This window comes from Arachis hypogaea, chromosome 6, assembly GCF_003086295.3.
Source record: "Arachis hypogaea cultivar Tifrunner chromosome 6, arahy.Tifrunner.gnm2.J5K5, whole genome shotgun sequence".
NCBI classification, from domain to species: Eukaryota; Viridiplantae; Streptophyta; class Magnoliopsida; order Fabales; family Fabaceae; genus Arachis; species Arachis hypogaea.
The window spans coordinates 5,627,395-5,633,476 of NC_092041.1; positions in this window are offsets into that span (position 1 = coordinate 5,627,395).

Genomic DNA, 6,082 nt, shown 5'->3' on the forward strand with positions numbered 1-6,082 from the left:
AAAGTCATACTGGCGGGACTAAAGAAAAGACTACAAGATGCAAAAGGAGCTTGGGCTGAGGAGCTCCCATAAGTGTTATGGGCTTACCGGACGACGCCACAATCTGCCACTGGAGAAACGCCCTTCCGACTCGTTTGCGGCGTAGAAGCCATGATACCAGTAGAAATCAGCGAACAAAGTCCAAGGGTGATTCTCCATGATGAGATCGGAAACATACAGGGGCACAAAGAGGAGCTTGAACTGCTCTCCGAAGTCCGAGAGCAGGCCCAGATAAGAGAAGCAGCGTTGAAACAAAGGATGACTACCAGGTACAACAAAAAAGTCATTCGAAGAAGCTTCACCCCAAACGACTTGGTCTTGATCAGAAACGACATTGGAGTCAATAAATCGGGGGAAGAAAAACTTGCTGCTAATTGGAAAGGACCATACAAAATTAGTGAGGTCTTAGGAAAAGGTTATTATAAGGTGACCGACCTAAAAGGCACCGAGTTACCAAGGTCGTGGCATGCTTGTAACTTGAAAAGGTACTATAGTTAAAAGCAAACTCTACTCCCTGATGTACTCTTTTCCCAACTTCACGATTTTTTCCCAAAAATCAAAGGGTTTTTTCTGAAGAAGGGTTTTTAACGAGGCATTACGGTAGAGGCTAAGAAAAAATAGACTTTCAAAGGCCCTTAGTAGCAGTAAAGTACATTCCCAAATAAATAAAGATCTTTTACAATATCTCTTATAAATTCCTTCTCGCTTTTTTTTCTTTCTTTCTACGAAACGCGCCGACTTAAGCTCGACAAAGCGTGAAAATCTCATGAACCAACCTAGATGGTCGTCAGGATAAAACGACGAGGTACAAGTCGGTGTAAAGAGGTTATAAAGGTTGATCGCGAAGAACTCGAAAACATTCCGACTCATAAGTCGGAATGAAGAACCGAGCAGCAAAGAAAACGCATCACAAAAGTAACCTAAGTCATAGGAACTCAATAAATTCTGAAATTGAGTATAAGGAATACCAAAAAGAGATCGAAAAACCTATCAAAAATGTCAAAGCTAAAGACTGTCCTAAGTCCTTAGAGAAAAAGAAAAGGACAGATGGCCCCAAAAAGGTTTTCAAAAAGATCAAAAGGGTTTCTCAAAAAGCTAAAAAGCATGCACGCAAAAGGTAACTTAACCCTTATCCAAAAAGGGTATTCTTTCGTTAACTTAAAACCCTTATTCAAAAAGGGTATTTATAAATATTTTGTTTACGACCTTAAAAGGCCAAGAGAAATGTCAGGGAACAACCACCACAACATGAAAAATAGTTTAAAAAAGGGGGGACCCACAGGCCGGGCCCCCATATAGCCAATAAATTTTTTAGAGAACATCACCACCAGAGCCAAAGGGAGTAGTCAGATCACCACCAGAGTCGGAAAGAGCAGTCGGAGCGCTATCAGGTCCAGGGAGAGAAGTATCCATAGGAGACGGAGAGGAGGTTCTGTGAAACCTTGAGGAACTCGGAGCATCCTTTGGAAGAGGAGGGGACTCAATGATTCTCTGACCCCGAGTTTTCAAATCTGACTCAGAGACAACCTCGAGAGCAGGAGGAGAAACTATGGCACCATCAATGACGACCTTGTCAGGATCCAAAAGAGAGAGATCCAGGTCGGGAGCAAAGACTCTGACCTGCTCCTTAAAAATCCTCCAGGCCTCCTCGGCGTAAGCATTCCGAGAATTCAACAAGTCCTTCCTGACCTCCACGAGGTCCTTGAACAAGCTCAAATAACTCTCCTGCGCCTTCTTCCTCAAGCCCTCCTCCATATTGCATTGGGCTTGTAACTTGCTCTCCTTCTCCCGAAGGCCATCCCTCTCCTCCTTCAACTCCTTCTCCTGTTTCTGATATATGAGAAGCCTTTCCTCCAACTCTTCAACCCTCGAGGTTGAACCCAGAGAGCTAAGAGGAGTCTTCTCAAAAATATCAAGAAACTTGGTGCACACCGCCGCCGCCCTGACACTCTCCTGAGCCAGAATAGTAAGGTGGTTTCGGATAGAAACATCATCCATACCTATACGGGTATGAGGATAGATGTATTTTTGGATAAACGCAGGAGCATCCACCTTAGCCTCACCTTCAAAAGAAGAGCTAGAATCTAAAGTCTTACGTTTCTTCTTCTCTGGCTCAGGAGAAGGTCGGGGGGAGGGGGCGGCTGAGAAGAAGCCGATGAGGAAATGACGATAGGTCGAGAAAAGGTCCCCAAATTTTGAGAAGAAGGAGGAGGAGGAGAAAGAGAGGAGCTAGTTACCCTGGCACCGCCGGTCCTGGCGCGAGATCTCGCCTTGGCCTCCTGGACTCTCTAGTAAGACTCACTGGAATTCTTCTTTGCCATCTCTATAAGAAAACAATTAGTAGCCAAAAAGTCAGCGAAACAAGTCGATAAAAATAAGTCGGAAATAAAGTAGATAAATAAAAAAGCTACCTAGTTGTGTCTGGACAAAGGTCGGCGACCCCTGGAGAAATTTTTTGGTATCTAAATATGGGGCCCTCCCCCACACTTCTCGGAGGAACCCCACAACGGCTGCCTCCACCTCATCCAGGTCGTCCAAACCATATTTCTCACAGGGGGATGCCTCTAACTAGTACAGAGGAAAGCGAGGAGAAGAATTCTCATCCAAGAAAAAGGGGTGGTGACCCTCTACGGCTTGAGCTTTGAAAAAGTAATTTTTGAAGTCATGGAAAGATTCATCAAAAAGGGTGAAGACCCTCCGACCTTGTATAGCTCGAAAGGACACCCACTGCTACTTGCTATTTTGCCCACTGAAGGGCTTGGTCATGTGGAAAAGAAAAAAGAAAATCCTCAAAGAAGTCGAAAAGTCTAAGGCATGGCTGACAAACTGATAAATTTTCAGAAAATCCCAGGAATTGGGATGAAGCTGGGTACGTGCAACACGACAGTGACGTAAAACAGCAATCTCAAAATCAGAGAAAGGAAGAAAAACGCCCAGGCGGGTGATCATGCTCTCATACATATAAAAGAAATGAGGGACTGCCTCCGAAGCCCTCCCGAAGCAAACCCAGTCTTCTGGACCCGGGACAAACAGTTCATACTTTGGCTCATCTTCATCAGAGGTACAGAGCCGTTGACGAGTGCGAAGATCAGTAATAAAATCAGTGTCAACCCAAGGTTCCTCCCCTAAGACTGTGACATCGACCTACTGAGCAAGAATTTCTATGGAAGACATTTCTTTTCCTAAAAAGGGTTAGTGAAACCTACAAAAAAAAAGAAAAGAAAATAAAAAACATGGTCTCTAAGGGGGGTACGGAATCAAACAGAAGCCTACGAATCAACTTTTCTCTCTCTAAAAAATAAAAGCATGCAAACAAAAAGCACGTTGTAAAAAGAGAAGAGAAGAAAAGACTAACCTTTATCTGGAAATAAGGTAGAGGAAGATGAAAGCCTTCAAACAAGGAATGCCCTACGAACGGATGAGAAGAAGAAAATTCGAAAAATCGCAGAAACGAAACAATGAAAGAGAGGAAAAGTATTTATAAACATGTTAGGGGCATAATGGTAAAAATAGAAGCGGTCATTAATGAGTGCACCGTTACCAAGGTAATCAATCCCTACGCGAACCTCTAACGGACGCGACGTTTGATTAGACGTAACTGTGAAAATCAAAAGCCACGAAAAGTCACGTCGGCTCCCAATGATCACGTCGGTTCCCTCCTAGGTCGGCTACGACCCCGAGTAGAATACTCGAACCCAAATCTTAAAAGAAATTGGGCTCGAGTAGGGGCACTGTTCATACTCTGGCCCAATGACGGAAGGCCCAATCCAAAGGATTGAGCCTCACCCTACACCGACCTTCAATCTACGAAGTTAGTGCCTACCACGACTTGCTCTAAATAAGTCAGGAACGAGGGATTAGCTGGCAGATAAACCCTCACTCAAGAGGATAACTGCCCCTAAAATCTCTCTAACCACTTCCAGGAGCCATATCTCAACTTTCCTAAGATAAAGGGACGGTTATTCCCCTTAAAAGGCGGAACTACTCCAACGGTGGTTATGGGTTCACCACTATAAATAAACTGACATCCCTTAGGTATCTCTAAGTCCCAATACTCTCTAGATCTGCTTACACCTTTGCTGACTTAGGCATCGGAGTGTCTTTGCAGGTACCACCCCCATTCTTTCACATACACAACTCGGAGGCGGCTCCCAGACGTAAACCAAGTCGGAGACCACACTCCTCCAACGCTTGGGCCTCACAAACAAGCCCAACCACGGTCGGGTTGTAGGTAAGCTCCGGAACAATTATTATTCGTGTTTTTGTTATATTTGAGTAATTATTATTATAATTAAGTTTTAAAAAAAATTATTATGATTAATATATTATTATTTTTTTATAATACTATTTAAGATAATAATAAATTATTATTATTTTTTAATAATAAATAATAATATTTAATATTTTTTATATTATATTTTATAATTTATTATTATTATTTATGATATTAATAATACTGTTTATAAAATTATTTTTATCTTGGTCTTATTATTATTTTTTAGTATAATAATAGCTATATATTATTATTATTATTATTATTATTATTATTATTATTATTATTATTATTATTATTATTATTATTATTATTAGTAACGGTGGTTATTATTATTGTTGTTGTTATTGTTGTTGTTGTTTTAAAATAGTTAATGTTATGATTAGTATATTATTAGATGTTTATAATAATGTTTATGATAAAAATAATAGTTTTGTTTAATACTGTTAGTACATCATCATCATCATCATCATCATCATCATCATCATCATCATCATCATCATCATCATCATCATCATCATCATCATCATCATCATCATTAACCGTTATTATTAAAAATTTATTATTATCATCATTATTGTGATAGTTATATATAGTCGTTGTTATTAAGAAAAGTACTAGTATTTTTATTAATGTTATTGTTAACACCAATTATAATTAGGGTATAGTATTAAATTAGTTTCTTATGTTTGGACGCAATCCTGTTTTGGTTTTTAAAGTTTAAAATGTCATACTTGAATTCAAAAAGTTTCATTTAACTTCAATTTAGTCCTATTGTGAGGGCAAAGTTAAATAATTAACGGAATGTACTACATGACAATAGTATAAGAACAAGGTCGATAATTTGGAGAACAAGTACAAGCTCCAAAGACACAAAATCAACCGTAGATGTATCAATACATTTATTTATCATTCTCTTTAGTTTTATAGAAAATATTTCATTTAAATTGTAAGAAGAATGGCAAATAAATGTATTGATGCATCAACGTACGATTGATTTTGTGCCTCTAGAGCTTGTACTTGTTCTTCAAATTATCGATCTTGTTCTTATACTATTGTCATCACGGTGGGACTACATTGAAGCTGAATATTTTTTTTTAGATTCAAATTGGACACTTTAAACCTTAAGAACCAAAACAGGATTACGCCCAAACGTGTAAGAGACCAATTTAGTACTTGACCCTTATAATTATAAAGTAATATTATTAATTATCATTTTTTTGTAGGCTATCAGGAATTTGTTGCCCAGAAAACTAGATCAATCAGAGACCTTTAACGAGATAGTTGCAGCATCATTGGTATTTAGTAGATTTCAATACGTTTCGTGAGTAGGCGAAATGAGAGGCCATTATGTACTCCTGAGTGCATTGGTTGAATAATAGAGGCCGAAAACCTACACGTTTCACCTTCTAGTCAGCGAAGTGACGGTGACGCTAGAAGACAAGAAACATATTCTTGGCCTTCCGATAAATGGGAAGCCTGTCACGGGTAGAACAGACAGCAGTAACCAATTTCTGGTGGAGAACTGCATTGCTTTTTTCGGTCGGGAGCCCGGTCCGCATGATCACATCTTGGGTAAGGTAAATCTTAGATGGGTCTGACGGTGCAGAGACACCGAACCGTGTGATACGCATGAGTCAATTGAGCGGTACGTCTGTACTCGTATTTTCTGCGTACTCAGAACGGTTGTGTTTACGGATAAGTTAACCACTTCATTAAACTCGAAGTTCTGCCTCTGTTTTGAGATTTCCACTTGATTCCACTATACAG